The sequence below is a fragment of the Elgaria multicarinata genome, chromosome 11, assembly GCF_023053635.1.
Source record: "Elgaria multicarinata webbii isolate HBS135686 ecotype San Diego chromosome 11, rElgMul1.1.pri, whole genome shotgun sequence".
Classification (NCBI taxonomy): domain Eukaryota; kingdom Metazoa; phylum Chordata; class Lepidosauria; order Squamata; family Anguidae; genus Elgaria; species Elgaria multicarinata.
The window spans coordinates 10,617,974-10,635,132 of record NC_086181.1 but is presented as its reverse complement, the minus strand read 5'-3'; positions in this window follow the sequence as shown (position 1 = coordinate 10,635,132).

Below are 17,159 nucleotides of genomic sequence, written 5' to 3'. Positions count from 1 at the left end.
ACATCCCAACTCTTCTAGGTTTAACAGGTGAGTTTGGGGAGCAGGGGTGCCTTGCTCAAAGATCGCTATTCCCCCTTCCAACCAAAAATCTTGGAGCGGGAATTGGGCCTCAAATGTGCTGAAGATTGAATTTTGTGACAAAATGTCATGAGGAGGAGGTTGGTAAATGTTGGCGGTCAGGTTTCATAATGCTTTGGCCTTAGGGGCATTCACATTGCAGCAGCTTTTGTATTTATGGATTCAAATTCAATTTGCCTGTTAAATTAATTCAAGCTCTGTTTGGTTTAGTTTTTTAAGGCATGTATCTTCTACAGTGTGCTGATAACAAAGAGTTAGAGAGGAGCTATTCTCAGCATGGTTATCTTCCTGCTTTGAGAGTTTGCAAGACAAGAGGAATGAATGCATCGTTGTGCAAGCTTTGATTGGAAAAAGTGGATTCCAACAAAAAGGGCTTGCGTTAAGCAGCACAGTAAAAAGGGCGTACTAGGAGCACCTAAGTCCACTCATAGAGAATTCGTAACATGCTTTGGTCCCAGACAGGCAGCCAAGGGTCTCTGAATGGTCAGCCAAGGATTTAAGTCTTCATCCGTCTCTCCATAATCAGCAAAGCTGCACGTTCTAATGAGAAAATCCTCTTAAAACTCCAGGAAGAAAGTGAATCTTGTTCAAAGCAGCTGGATTTTCTTGCTGTGTGCGTAGGATGACTGCTGGGATGAGCTTGTTGCTAGAAAAGGACAGAGCAAAGAAAAAATGGAACAGGAGCTCCACCTCCCCTTCTGGAGCAAATGGATAGAATAATAATAGAGTTAGAAGGACAGGACTGGGGGAAAGAAATCCCAGGCACCCAGAAATCCCATGCTAGTGTATAGGAATCTCTTGCCTGCAAGCCTCCCTGAGACTAGTTTGTGGAAACAAGAGGTAGAGCTGCAGTCATCTACATATTGATAATAGTTTAGTCCAGATCTCTGGAAGTCTATGCCCCTTGGCTTCATGTAGTTCAGTACTGCCCCCTTGGGGGCGGTGGGATTGCATAGGGGGGCGCTCAAAGTGGTCTTTTCCGAGAAGCACCTCTCCAGAAGGTCTTAAAACCCAGGGATATTTTTATGAGAGAAGGTAATTTGGTCCCAAGCCATATAGGGGAAGAATCCACACATGTATTAATACCGTTTAAGAAGAGTCCTTTTAAAGGTGAATTCAAATGTTTCAAAAGCACCAAAATGCTAATGAAGAGACATACCCTGCTTGGTGTGCCCCACCACGCTGGCTGCAAAACAGAGGCGTTCACTCTCTTTTCCCTCCCTCGCTCGGCAAGCCTGCGGCAGGTGCTTCGGGTTTTGAATAAATATTCAATTAATTGTTACTGTTTTGAATTTTATTGTAATTATCTTCTTTAGTGGGTCATTGAAAATGGCTATTCTGAATAATGATTTTTATTGTGTAGGGTAGGAGGCACTGGGCATGAGTTTGTGGAACCAAGGGGGTGGTTACCTGAAAAAGTTTGGGAACCACTGATGTAGTTGTTTAAAAGAATAGGGAACAAAATAGAAACCTGAGCCATCTCAAGGGTCATGGGGCAGAGTAGGAGTTCACACACCAGCTTCTGGACATGTCCTTCTAGAAAGGCTTGGAGCCACTGTAACACTATGCCACTCAGCCTTACTTTGGGTAGGCATTCCAGAAAGATACCATGTTCAATAGTATTGAAAGCTGCTAAGAAGTCTAGGAGAATTAACCAGATTGCACTCACCCTGTCCATTCCCCAGCATAAGTCATCCACCAGGGTGACCAAGGCTGTTTCTGTCCCAAAACTGGGCTGGAAACCAAACTGGGATCGATCCAAGTAATATATTGCCTCCAGTATCAGGGGCAATATGTCTCTGTATACTAGTGTCAAGGTGAGGAGTTGGGTTCCCTAACTCCAAGCAGTGCGGTAGCGACAAACAATTGGCACGGTAGGCTGCCACCACCCCGTACGTCCACCTCAGCCTGAGCCAGGGGCCTTGGACCCTCTTGAGGATTAAGGAAGAGGGGTTCAGCTTCACCCCACTCTATTCACAAGCCTCAAGCCTGAAACAATAAATAGTAGCAAGTAACCAAGCGGAAGGCTGCAGATTTAGTATTGAGGCTTACATGGAAGAAAGCACACACATCTCTAAAGGTAGAGATTAAGTTTATTTACATAAGGGAAAGGGGAAGAGGGATAAGAAAGCATAGAAAAATCTGAATAACCTTTGGAAACAATCCTTGAGATAAAAATAACAAAGAATTACCTAGATCTGTACTATATGTTACCTAACTATGGGTCTTCTCATAGGATAGGTCTCAATTCAGGATCCAAAGAATCACAAACCCGAAAGCAAGTCAAAGCATAAGGATGAAGACTCTTAACCCCCTAATTTTATACTCAAACCCATGAAAACTTAAGGAAGACCTTAATTAACCAACCACAGGACAACCAGAGCAGGATTCCCAAACCCCATAGAGGAGGACAGTGGAGGGTGATGGCTTTGATGTTGGTGGATCCATTCTGGGTTTTACTCAGAACCAGCCAAAACTCTAAAGAAGCTATCCCAGGTGCTGAATATGGTTTGAGTTCTGGCTGGTTCTGATTGAAACCCAGAATGGATTTAAAGGCCCAGTGAAATTGGAGCCACCAGCCCACAGGAACGGAGCTGAAATCATTCCATCCAATTAGTGCAACCAAACCCTGGCCTTGAAGACCAGAGGCCTCTCGGGATAACAGGCACGCAGCTGGTTCCACGCTTCATGCTACTTCAGCCTGGCCAAATGGAGTTAAACACACAGTTAGAGCAGAAAGAAAATGGAGTTCTTGACAACCAGTCGCTGGGGAACACGAGCGGGAGGTTGCTATTGCGCTCATGCCATACTGGTGAGTTGCCACAGCAGCTGATTGGCTCCTGTGTGAACGGAATGCTGGACTAGATAGCCCTTGGTCTTGATCCAGCATGGCTCTTCTTATGTCCTTATATCTACCTTCCTTCTGCTCTATTTCTGCCTCCCATTGGCATAGCATCCTCTGGCCTCGTTCAGAAGACACCTTAAACCATGGCTTTAACCACGGTGAATAATGCAAAAAGCCTTATTCACCATGGTTAAAGCCATGGTTTAAGGTGTCTTCTGAACACAGCCCTGCTTTCTGGCTTAACCACCATGGTTAAAGCCATGGTTTAAGGTGTCTTCTGAATAGGGCCTCTGTCTCTTACAACCCTATACAACCCATGTATAAGCATTGTTCCAGGGCAGGCGCATTCCACAGATGGTACCTGTGGCATTACACCCCACAAGTCAGTTCCCTAATGCAGGTCTAGCATTTGTAAGTCTGGTGTGTTTAGAATATTGACCTGAGTGGGTGGAGTTAGAATGTCTTGGGAGGGGGAGGAGTGATATATAAGGGAAGGACTGAGGGGATTGTGAGCTCTCTCTGTGTGTTAGCTCTGTATGTTAGCTCTTGGTGTGTAAGAGTACTTGAGTTCTGGAGAATCTGAGGTTCAGTGTAGAGAGTGGTGTCTTTTGAGGGTGGTGTGCAGATAGTCAGTTGGTGTATATTAATCAATATTGATAATAAAGAAAGTTCAAGAATGAATGTGTGAGAGAAAGGAAAGCGTGTATGAGAAGAGTGAAAGGATTGGATGAGAGGTTTTAAAAAGGTTTTTTCTAAACCTTTATTAAGAAACAACGCTTGTGAACTTTTAAAATAAAATTTTAATCAGTTTGTTTTAACTACCACAAAAATCCCTCATGTCTGTTTGGCAATTATCATCTGCAGTTATTTACATTTAACACCCACTCTGACAATAATTCACCGCAGTACATATAATTCACAGCGCTTTAATTTATTACTGAAATCCTTCCAATTTAACCCTTTTCTCCACATAGTTTGGAGAAAGGCGGTGGTTGTCCCTCGGCTCAGGCTCCTCAAGTGGTGGGGCTTAGCTAGAGCAGGGAGTGTCCGCGGCCAGGCCTGTTGTTCAGAGCCTGTGTCGTGGCAGTAACCTTTCCATTGTAAATGGACTTCCCTTTGTCTCCAGTGTGCCACTGCTGACTGGCCTTCCATAAACAGTCTTCAGATAAGGACTCCAGCACTTGAGCAGGTTTGTGTGCAAAAAGGCAGCCCTTCAGATTTAGGACATTTAGAACTTCAAAGGTTAAAACCAGCACTTTGAATAATTGATTTATTTGACTTGTACCCCCTTCTTACCAAAAAAAGGGCACTCAATGTGGTTGTACTAAGAAATAGACAGTGAGCTAGAAAAATGGATTTGAAATTGGCAAGATGGGTTGCATCTGCCTGGACCTGGTCAACAGTATGATGGACCAATTGCAGTTTACAATTACTCTTCAAAGGCATCTCCATGTATAATGCATTGCACCATTCTACTTTAGATGTTACCAGGGTGTGGATGACATTGGCCAGGCTTTCTCCATCCAGGATGGGTCATAGCTGGCAATTCATGCCACAGGTGCCACCTGGGCACTGAGAAATAGAGCTGGGTCAAATAACATTCCCAAATTGCAAATCTGAACCTTTAAGGGCAGCCTTCCCCGGCCTGGTGCCCTCCATCTGCACTAGACTACAACTCCTCTTTTCCCCACCCACCATGCTGGATAGGAATGATGGCAATTGTAGTCCAATGTATGTGGAGGGCAACAGGTTGGGGAAGGCTGCTTTAGTGGGAATGCAGCCCCATCTAGAATGGGTTGACCACCACCATCCAAGTCAGGCAAAACATCTACCAATACATCTTCATCTCCTCTGACTCAAGCTTCAATTTATTGGCCCTCACCAAGTCCATTGCTCAGTACAAGCACTAATTCAGGATGTCTGTGGACTCACCTGAGTTTGGTAAGAAGGAGAATAGTGCTGAGCATTCAGGTGGCACCTTGCTACATATCCCCATTTGATGATCCCTGGCACGATAACTAAAAGAAACCTCAGTATTCAGAAGCTATCTACCTCTGAAAACCAACGTGTGTGTGTGTGTGTGTGTGTGTGTGTGTGTGTGTGTGTGTGTGTGTGTGTAAACAACAAGGGCAGGCTCTCGTATTCAGACCCTGTTTGTGGGTAACATATAGGGAACATAATGCTGCTCTACATGGGCCTGATCCAACAAGGTTTGTTTTGGAAAAGCAGAAAGAAGGATGGCGGCCAAACCCTTGTCGAAGGCATAAACATGGATGGGGTCATATGCTCAGTAGGCAAGGGAGAAATGGAAAAGCCAGGGGGCTGTGGTGGAGACCAAGGTGTGTGGGCCAGGTAGCCAAATAGGCAAGGAGGCCAAAGAAGAAGGGAGCCTGCATTCCATATTGATTTGATCAAATCAGCTAAATCCTTAGCCGCAGGTCTTTTAGCCTGAAATATTCATTCAGGCCTTTGGAGAGCAGGTGCTTAAAATATTGATGTTGGAGGGTTGTGGTTTTGAAATATCTCCTCCAACCCTCACAGTGGGATTACTCCTGGCATGTCATGATTTCTTTGGCTGCATTCCGGCTCACTAGCCTTCCCCAACCTGGTGCCCTCCAGAGGTGTTGGACTGCAACTCCCATCATCCCCACCCAGCATGGCCATGGCCTGTCGTACCTGGGAGTAAGCTCCATTGACCTCATTGGGGATTACTTCTGAGTAGACATGTATAGGATTGCATTGGTCGAGTGAAAAGAGAACTCCTCCCTACATTTCCTGTTGTGTGCTATGTTTGGGAGAGCAGAGGCAAACCAGGGAAAGCTTATATGGAAATCTTTCCTCTGGAGACTCAAGAATACCTGAATCCTCCTAGGAAACATTGCAAAGCCCTTCTTATTTGAGTTTGCTGCTGGGGACTGAGATTGAACTGCTGGAGAGACTTTTTTCTCAGTGCTTCATTGGGCATATCAGCCTTCCCCGACCTGATGCCCTCCACATGTCTTGCATTGCAACTCCATGTTGGCTGGGAATTATGGGATTTGCACTCTACCCCATCTGGAGGGTACTAAGCTAGGGAAGGCTGGTGTATATTCTAATGTCAGAACTCGAATCTGTGGCCTGCAAGGCCTAATAAATAAACAAAAGCAAAAGAGGTGCCTTGATTTGAATTTGAAGCTCGCCTCTTCCTCTGTAGTCACATGCTCAGGTATATCTGAGCATGGCACTGAATTAGGCATGGTCAACGCTTTGTATATTCTGTAGATATGTGATCGCATCTAATAACTGAAGTAATGCACTTAGTGCACAAACCAACCTGAAAGTTGGTTTTAGACTTAGGCCACAGCTAGACCTAAGGTTTATCCTGGGATCATCCAGGGTTCGCCCCTGCCTGAGCACTGGAACCCCTGTGTGTCACCTAGATGAACAGGTTTGACCCCTGGACGATCCAGGGATAAACCTTAGGTCTAGCTATGGCCTTAGTCATACTTAGAATAGACTAATTGAAATCATTTGGACATAAAATAAGTCTATTCTAAGTATGATTAAGTATAGATCAAACCCATCATTTCAGCTGTTGTTGTTGTTAAATTATTAATAATATACAAGCTTTCAGAACATCACACACCTTACAAAAAAATTCACAAATACAAAATGAAATATATAGACATATACGTTCAAGTACTTCTAAACATCAACTTCTAAACATCAATCACCTAACATCCATCACCAAGCATTCTTCCTAATTTTCCTAAGTTTAATAATAGTTTAACAATTTTACACTAATAATGCAAAAGGTCTATATTTATTAAGGTCCAAATTATAATGTCCAAAATTATGCATGGTGTGGAGAATGTGGATAGGGAGATATTTTTCTCCTTTTCTCAAAATACTACAACTCGGAGTAATTCCATGAAGCTGATTAGTGGGAGATTCAGGACAAATAAAAAGAAGTGAAGTCTTTCAATGGCTACTAGTTCTGATAGATATGTGCTACCTTCAGTATTTGAGGCAGTAAGCCTGTGTGCACCAGTTGCTGGGGAACATGGGTGGGAGGGTGCTGTTGTACCGTGTCCTGCCTTGTTGGTCCCTGGCCGATGGCTGGTTGGCCACTGTGTGAACAGAGTGCTGGATTAGATGGACCCTGGGTCTGATCCAGCAGGGCTCTTCTCATGTTCTTATGTTCTTATATTTTTGTTTCATATAAGTAATAAATGGCATAACAAAGTTGTTCAGATTCTTGTTTTCCTTATCAACCTCCATGTAGATGAACTAATTCTATTAATTTAACCATTGAGTAAATGTTCCATATTTTATTAATCCATTTCTTTAAAGAAGGAATGTTGGCTAGTCTGTATTTGGCATCTATGACTAATTTTGCAGCTATAAAAAGATTTCCTACCAATTCCACATGCCCATTTCTTACAACACCATTAACAGCACAATCCTATGTGTGTTTAGACAGAAAAAAAGTTCTACAACTCGCAGCATCCCTCAGCCAGCAAGGCTGGGAGTTCTAGGACTTTTTTCTGTCTAAACATGCATAGGATTCTACCCTAAGTTATTCAAGCAAGATGTATAAAGGGTTCATATGTGTAGGATACCCAACCATTCTGTTCAAGTAGGCTATAACTTTCCCTCAGAACTGTCTAGTTATTTTTACAAGTCGCCCATGTCTGAAGGAAGCCTGCATTGGTTTCCTCACATTTCCAACAAGTACTACTAATATTAGGATATATCTTCACCAGCTGAATCTCAGCTTTTTAAAAACACACATATATTTCTAGTCCCTAAAGTCTGCAAATATGGGACTAATGATGTGTAGGCAGTGCCTTCTTAACCCCCTTTTGGGAGGGGGGAAGTATCATTCCATTGATCCTGGGCCAAACATGACATGACAGTGAGGGCACCCATTTATTTATTTATTTATTTATTTATTATTATTATTATTATTATTATTATTATTATTATAGCACCATCAGTGTACATGGTGCTGTACAGAGTAGAACAATAAAATAGCAAAACCCTGCCGCATAGGCTTACATTCTAATAGGATATTTAAACTCTCTTCTATCTCAATCATGTATAGAGTGGATGGGGGTAGAGTAAGAGGTCTTATTTTTAGATCAAAGGGTATGTGTGGATACGGGGTGCTAAGTAGGATTTTCAGCAGTCCATGGTTTGCTAGGATCAAGGGAAGTCTCTTGACTCTCAGATATTGTGAGCTGGCCGGTCACTGTTGGAAACTGAACACTTGGCAAGATGGACCTTTGATCTGATCCAGAAAAAGAAATGTCTTCTATTCTTAGCTTGGACTTTCCACTCACTGCACCAGTTCCCAAATGTGGTTCAGTTCAGCAGGACTAGTTCCAGAGGGAAAAGGGGAGGAGCCATATGCCAGGAACCCAAGATAGAAGAACGCTCCACCCCTGCCTCAAATATCACCATCCTTGCTTTTGCACTGAGTGCTCATGAATGTAAAATGCCATGGGAGAGACTTCTGTGTTTGCATGTCCCAACTCTTCCATGTTAAATGGTGGTGGGGTGGGCTTGCTCAAAGATCGCTATCCCCCTTCCAGCCAAAAACCTGGAGCTGGAACTGCGCATCAAATGCGCTGAAGACTGAATTGTATGACAAAATGTCATGCATCTCTGTGTTTCCATTTAAGTAGCTGAAGCAAAATACGTTGTGTGCTGTCCAGGGGCAGACAAAGTCCACAAAACAGCCAGGAGGTCCAATCAGCTATCTAGGATACTGGGAGAAGTAGAATCAAGGTGGGGGCAGTCAAGTACACACACATCACTCAGGAAAACAAGGTTCACAGAGGCTTCAGACACAGAGATGACGAGAAACAAGATACCAGTAAGGATCCAGGACTGAGAGAAAGCAGACAAGCCACAAGGCTTCCAGGACCATGGACAGATCAGTGGGAAAAAGCAACGTGCTCCAACCAAATCCGAACTCCAGGCCCTGAGGTGAATACCCGTCCCAGACCTGCCTCCCAACCCTTACTGGAGAATGGAAAACTTTAAAAGGGCAGGTTTTAGGCTTTGTCATCTTTATATTACCTTCCCAACTGGTGCTCTCATTGGTGGGGAAAGGCTGTAGCTCAGTGATAGAGCACATGTGTTGCATGCAGAGGGTCTCAGGTTCAAACTTTGGCTTATTTATTTGTTAATGGCACTTTTAGACCATGCAATGTCCAGAGTCTGGGAGATGTGCCAGTAAATTAAAAACAAAAAATACAAAGAAGTAAATAATGATTAAAAATAGCACCTAATAAAATCAACATAAAACCAGCAATAAGGGGTAACACACACACACACACACACACACACACACACACACACACACTAAGTAAAATAAAAGTCCAAAGATCTATTCCAGGTAGTGTTGATAAAGAGCCCTGTTTGAACCCTTCTTCTAGTCACCATAGATTATCACAGGAGACAATTATCTTGCTAGAAGAAATTCTGCAGATGCTATCTTCTAACAAGTAAGGCTTTGTACAGGGCCGGTGCCAGACTATTTTGCACCCTAGGCAAGGTGAGCTACTTTCATACACACCCACCCAAAAAATGCCAACTTTGAATTTTAAGAACATATGTTTCCTGGAAAAAATAAGCACAAAACTTGAAACTGCTAAATTTATTTTAAAGTGCAAGAAATAAGTCATGCCAATTATAGCAAACAAATTGGAAAGGAATGTCTATGGGTCAAAAATGCATTATTTAATATGAATATCACCTCCAAATCATCCCCCCCAACTCACACACACACGTGCGCACACACACTCAGCATCACTCACTCACTCCAAACACACGCATGCATACATGCATTCACTCAAAGACCCCATGCACCCCATTCACCCATACATTCTCTCTCTCCCACACACACACACACACCTCAATCTTACCTTACTCACTTCTTCTCTTTCTTCTTCTCCACCTCCTGGTGCTTACGGCTTGCTTCTTCTTGCTTCTTCTTCTTCCCCCTCTTCTTCAGAGCTGGGGTGGGTGCTGGAGGCCCAGCCGCTTGCAACAGCGAGTGAACTGAGCCCCGCCCCCTGCCTCACGACGCTCTCATGCTGACAAGATGGTGCCCCACGCCCGCCCAGCCAAAGCAAAGCCAGGGACCCAGGCCCAGCTGAATCCTCGGGTGTGCCTGGCTCACAGCCAACGCGCGTGAGTGCTGCACTGTGCCCAGCGCCCCTCTTAGCTTGGCGCTCTAGGCAGCTGCCTGAGTGGCCTCTGTGGTAGTACCAGCCCTGGATTTATATATTAAACTTTTGTTGGAGACCAGTTTTATTTGTTTTGATTAATACCACATGTGTATAGGCCGTGATGGCACCATGCAATGTTAAGAATTTTAAAACTTACATGTGGGCATAGGCCCTTGTGGCAATGTGCCTAATTGACTTAATAACAAAAACCTTCTAACGTTGTGTTATCCTAATGTATTTGAATGTATTATTAATGTTACAGCCCCATGAGGAAAGGCCTTTGACTAAAATACAGTCCAAAATGCATCAGGCTTCGTGAGAATAAATTATGTGCATCCTGAGAACCCGTCTCTCTTTTTTTCTGACCTGAACCCCTCAAAAGTCAATGCTTGTCAGTGCAGTGTTGGCAGTACTGAATTAAATAGGCCAGAGATCCTGTGAACTGGATAGTAGTGGTGCTTGGCATTATGCAGCTGGGCCCTTGGGGCTCAGGAGAAGGGGCCTTTGGAGATCCTGGTTTAGGGGTCTTGGATTCCAGGGTCTGGGACTGGAACTTGCTCCTCTGCTGTTAATATGGGTAACCTGGATTCTTTCAGCTCCTTCCCCTCCATGCCTGGGTTCTGGCTGGTGCTTGAGACCAGCGACATCACACATTGTCCAGTCTGCATAATCTAGATGGGTTGCAGCATGTAGCCTTGCTTGATGCACATTTCAGGTTACAACAAAGTGGGAGACCTCACAAAGGATGTCAAAAGGGTGTTTTATTCCATAAAAACAAACAGTTCCAATATGTTTCAGACCCCGTGTCAGTCCTTCTTTGGGGAAACTCAGGGTAACCAAATTTGATCATGCTTTCTTTTCTGACCCCAGTCTCCTGTGCTAATATTTCAGGTTACCTTGACACCAAGCAGACTTGGCTATGGCTCATCTGTTATTTTGGTGAAAGTTTTGTGGATGCCCAACTAGGTATGGCAGCAGCAGATGTGTTTGTGTAGTCCAGGGTCTCTGCCCTAACCATGTATAAAGCAGGGTGGTGGTGGATTGGGGGTGTGGAATGTGGACTTTAAAACAAAAAGACAAACTGAATATTCCTCATACCTACTGCTTACTCTCCCTCATAACCTTCTACTTAAAAGTTCTCTCTCACCCCCCACTGAGCTTGTTTCTAATGCCAGAGCTCAACTGTGGAGAAAAACACTTGGGGGATAGGTAAACTTTGGATATGGGAGGCTTTTGCTCTGAAAAACAGACCCCCCTGCTTCAAATGATTGGGGCACATCTAGTATACAGATCTGATGTGGATGGGAAAGAAGACTGAAGAGAGGCTAGAGAGAGCTGCATTCTTCTGGTGATGATTCAACAGCCTCACAGGCCCACGTGTGTTTTCTAGAAAAAGATCATGGCTGATTAACCAATATAGCTGGTACCATCTGGGGCTACAGCTTTGCCATACATCTCGATTCTTTCTGCCTGCACTGCTGGGAGAGCTGCTGAATAATCAGCCAGCCACCTGCCCTCTCTGATTTTTATGTCCCATAAATTCATCTTTCATGTCCGTTACAAGAAACTTAACGGAAATGGACTCTTAAATTTCTGTACTGAAATCAAAACATTGTGAAGTTGGGAGGTTTGAGACAAAGGTGCTTTCTTCTCTAAATCTATTTTAAGCTTCACTGAACTTGGGGAAAGTGTCTGAAATTTGGAATGCTCTGAAATTTGGAAAGAAAGTGTGTTCTTGGACATAAAATTCACAGCTGCCTGTCCTTCCATTAGGCAGAGGGAGACTGCAAAGTCTCAGTTGGTAGAGTTTGGTCACCATTGAAAAGCGGCAAAATATTACTGGGGTTTTATTATTGTTTTAATGGTAATTTCTTCTCCCCAAAGAACGCTGGGAATTGTATTTTGATGAGTGGGGCTAGGTATCTCCAGCAGACAATCTCAACAACTTCACCAAACTAACCAGGAGTCTTTGTAGAAGCCATCAGAATTAAACTGGTATAAATGCAATATAGGCTTGTAGTGCAGATAAGCCCTCTATCTGATGTGTTTTGCTCTTACACAGGGTCTGATTGATCAACGTATTGGGGGCAGAAATCCCCCCATTCATATTTGTTAGAGACCCTGAGCATGTGTGTTTGTTTGCCTTTCCCTCCAAAATAGGGGTCTCCAACATGGCACCTGTGAGTGCCTCCAATAGTGCCTGCAAAGCTCACCACTCCCTGTCCCCTTCAAAAAATATTTTTACATTTTAAAAACTTGAAAAATGTTAGGGCACCCGGTTCTCCTTCCTGTTCCTGAACCTGCTGCCAATCAGCTGTTCAGCAGTAGGATGACCATATGGAAAGGAGGACAGGGCTCCTGTATCTTTAACAGTTGTATTGAAAGAGGAATTTCAGCAGGTGTCATTTGTAGGCATGCAGCACCTGGTGAAATTCCCTCATCATCACAACAGTTAAAGCTGCAGGAGCTATACTAGAGTGACAAGATACAAAAGATGGCAGGGCTCCTGCAGCTTTAACAATTGTGATGAAGAGGGTATTTCACCAGGTACACCTGCTGAAATTCCTTTTCTATGTGACTGTTAAAGATACAGGAGCCCATGTCCTCCTTTCCATGTGGTCACCCTATTCAGCAGTACGAAGAGAAGGAAAGAGTTGCTTCTTGGCCCCATCAATACAGACCTTTGCCCTTTGTTCTCTTTCTTCTCTCTCTGTCCCCAGCTTCTAGTCTTGCTCTTGCTCTCCACCAAACCCCTTTCCTGGCTATTTCTCTCCCTTTCCTATCACCACCCTTCTTCTTTCTCTCCTTTCCTGTGCCCTGACCTTGTTCTTTCTCTCCCACTCACCCCCTTTATCTTTGTGTTTCTCCCTGCTCCTAGCCTCTGGCCTTGCTGTTTTTCTCCGACACCTCTTTACCCCGCTGTTTCTCCCCGCTCCCCTTTTCTTTTCCTTCTATTCCTTTTCCTTGCTATTTTCCCCTCCTTCTCAGATTCTAACTTTGCTATTTCTCCCACCACCACCTGTTTTGACTAGTCACACTAGCCACATCCTCTATCTGAGCCATTTTGTGGTGGTGCCCACAGCAGCTTCTCAAACTCCCAAATGTGCCTATGGATCCAAAAAGTTTGGAGACTCCTGCTCTAACATGTAACTTGACTCACTTTTTAGAGTCATCTGAAGCTAGGTACTCTGTAAGTAATTTTTCTGCAGCACATGTGATCTCTGTCTATAGCACCCTGTGATGTGGATTGTGTAGGCTGACTGAGGGGGAGGAATGATCTCATTCACTAATGGCTGTTCCTTTGGGGAAAGGAGATGGTTGAGACACTATGATGCTGAATATAAGCAACACAGAATCAGTGTTTGTGAAAAAGACATTAGCAGAGAAACCCAACTGTGTGTTAGTTGGCATTATTATCTCAAACAGCTGTTCTGAATAATGCATCTCCTCTAAACTTTGAAGTAAAAGCTTTATTTGCTCTTTCATTTGGCAATGATTTGGGGGCTGCTTAATTTTTTATCCTTAGGTTCCACAAGGTTGCACTTAAGGCAAATCTCAGTTACTGAGCAGGAAGTGTTTAAATTGCCCTCCAGATGTCATGTTTTGAATGTTGGGTTGGAACCCACATCTTGGTTTGCCCTGCCCCTAACATGTCCTTATTGAAGAGCTCAATCACACTTATTTTTTTCCTATGGTTTGCCTCACATTTTTTACCTGATTCATAAGCTAAGCAAGCATTCCTCCTTTTCACAATTGTCACTATACCGGTGAACTCTCTTTTCACTTTTCTCTCTCACTGCTGTTACACCCACCCCTACTCCTCCAGTTCATTGGTTCTTGTCATTGATGGACATTGTGAAGTGGCAGCCTTCCCCCTTTGCTCATTGGTGGTACTATGGGAATTAACCAAACTGCTTACAACTCCCTCATTTTTAAAGATAAAGAGATGAAACTTGGGACCATGAGAGCACTTAAGTAGGGCTTTAGGCATGCCAAATTTGAATCAGATTGGTTCATCCCTTGGCTTGTTAGGAATTTTTAATTTCCCCCAGTCATTCCTTCCCATTAATGAACACTCACTGAGAAACCAGAGTATTTTATGCACACTCACACCTCTCCAATTCTGCACAGGGGTGGATTAAGGCAAAATCAGAGAGGGGTGTGTGTGTTCAATGGAGCTCGTTTATTGCCCGGGCCTCATTCTGTTACTCAAGAGTAAATCTCATTGATTTCAACTGCATTTACAGCCAAGTCATACTAAAATCCCATGCAGGCTTACTTTAAAGTAAAGCCCATTGAACAGAGAGATACTTACTTCTGTGTAAACAGAAGTAAGATCTCAGAAGTAAGCATAGGGTTGCAGAGCACTTCTTTCAAGTTTTGTTTTAGACTTTTAAAAAAGGCTTCTGAGTGACTACACTTTTAAAAGTCAGTTCTATATGTGTTTACTCAGAAGGAAGTCTCTCTCCATATTTGGAAGAGGCTAAGTGGAGTGAGGGGTAGCTTTGATATAGACAGCTTTGGTATAGACATTCCTGCATTGAGCAGGGGGTTGGACTCGATGGCCTTGTAGGCCCCTTCCAACTCTGCTATTCTATGATTCTATGATCTGTGACTAACCAAAATGCTTACATCTGTGTAATTTAAAAAATAAAGAGATGAAACTTGGCATGGTGGTCTCTCATATGGAGGGCTGTAGCCATGCCAAATTTGAATCAGATCCATTCATGCTTTGATTTTAAGGAACTTTAAAATGGAAATTAGCAAAAAAATATTTACATCTGCATAATTTTTAAAGATAAAGACATGAAACTTGGCGCTGTGATAGCTCTTAAGAAAGGCTTTAGCCATGCCAGGTTTGAATCAGATCCACTCATGCCTTGATGTTTAGGAATTTATTTTCCCCCTCAAGCCATTCTCCTGATGCTCCACCAATGCGAAATTCCACTTGTTTGCATTTTTGGAGGATCTGTTTTCCTTTATGCGCAGCTGTGCATCTCCAGTTCATAAAAATAGAGATCTGCTGGGGTCCTCCTCCCCCACCCGGGCTCACTCTGGCTTTGTTGCCTTTTCATTGGCTGGGCTCCATTTCTGCAGGCAATAAGGATGTGGTTGGAGCAGTAAAAAGTCCATTCCTCCATTCAAAGAACATGCCCCCAACAAAGGAAAAAGACAGAGGACAGCAAAACACGGAGGCTTAAAAGCGCATTATATCCGCTTGGGGAAAATAATCCAGACTTTCCCCACACCAAAATAATATGCAAAATGAAGGAAAAGTGGCGAGATGGGTGCAGGACACGGACGACATCATGCAAGTCCCACGCTGCAATACCAGAGACCAGATGTGGTGAGAGTGTGTTAAACCACTGGTGTGATGGAGCTCTGGACTGTGAGGGGGTTGACTTGTGACCACTTAGGTGAAGGAGAGCCAAAAGAGCTGAAGTTGGGAATGGTCCTTCAGAGTGGTGAGTTGCAATTACTCTTTATATTGATCTGAGGAACAGGTAAATTTCAATAAATTACGGGCAACAACCCTGCAAAAATTATATTGCTAAAGGTATCTCAGGAGGGAATCTGGCAAAGAAAAAGCATTGTGCAGCTCCAACCCACCTTTCCCAGCCTCTATATGAAGCTACCTTATACAGAGTCAGACTACTGGTTCATCTACCCCACTATTGTCTACTCTCAGTAGCAGTGACCCTTCAATAGGTTTTTCCCAGCCTTCCTATCGAAGGTTCTTTTAACTGGAGATGCTGGAAAGGGCTTCTCACTGAACTAAGGGTCGTTGCAGACCTCCCAAGAACGCCTTGTCTCCCCTCCTCACATCTCCTGGCAACAGTGGCAATATTTCCTGCTGCCCAGTACAGAAGTATGTCCTTTGGGAGGAACAGTCAACTACCGGTGGTTTGTGGTGGCATTGTACTCGCTAGGATGTGAACCAGAGTGGCTAGAACTGGAGAGATCTTGGTTCAGTTCCCCACTTGGCCATAAAGCTCACCTTGGGCTGGTCAGGATTTCTCACAGAATTGTGAGAATAAAATGATGGGGAGCAGAGGAGAACCATATATTCTACCTTGGAAGAAAAGCAGGTTATTAAATAACATGTGCCAGAGTCCTGGCCTGGCCAATTCCCAGCCCCAGTTCCTGCCCCAGCACCTTTGTGGCCTACACTTCAAAGCACCATCCTGTCTCATCGAACCACATCTATGTCAAACAGTAGATTAGGGTTGTCCCTTTCCCCCTCACACAAATTCCGTGCCTTTAAATAGCTTGGGGGAATGTGTGTACTGCTTTACATAGGACAGTCCTTTCTTTGAAGTGCTGTTAGAGGATGGTCCGCTATTTGAAGGTGTCCTCTATTTGAAGGGCTATCCAGTCCAAGCCCAGAGAACGGAGAGTAGGGGTCTTAAAGTTGCCCATGAACAGTTAGGCCGTGGACAGGTCACGAGCACAGGCCTTCTGGTAAGAGGCTTCCCCACTAGACTGAGATGTTTTATTTCTATTTAAATTATTATAGTTATTCCCAAATTTGCGTCTACACATGCACATTGGTGTCCTCTTTTTTTGTGATGCATTTTTAATTTTTTTACTATGCATAAGTGGCCACTTACACCATAGCAGCTGTATGAATGGCCAACATTCAACAGGTGCCACTTTTACTCATGGCTGAAAACCCATTAATGCGTGTTAACAAGCGTATCAGATGAAATACCACAGACAAAGATTTCATGTTGTCTGTGACAGACTGGAGACGGTTCATGTAGTTGTGGGCCACCCACCAGGTGATGATATTTCAAATAATACACATGCATGTGTGAATTAACCCAAGTCCCAGGGGGAAACAGGTCAAGTCCGCTTTCTATTAATGAAGCAGCCAAAGACAGCAGTGAGGTCATTCTTTGAGAAGTGTTGATTCCCTCATCACTATGAAAGCAGAAAAGCATTGTCCCCAGAGGGCCTGCACTGGTTCATTACCAGGAACATGTTCCCCTTGGGCACTGCAGAGCGGGCAAAGG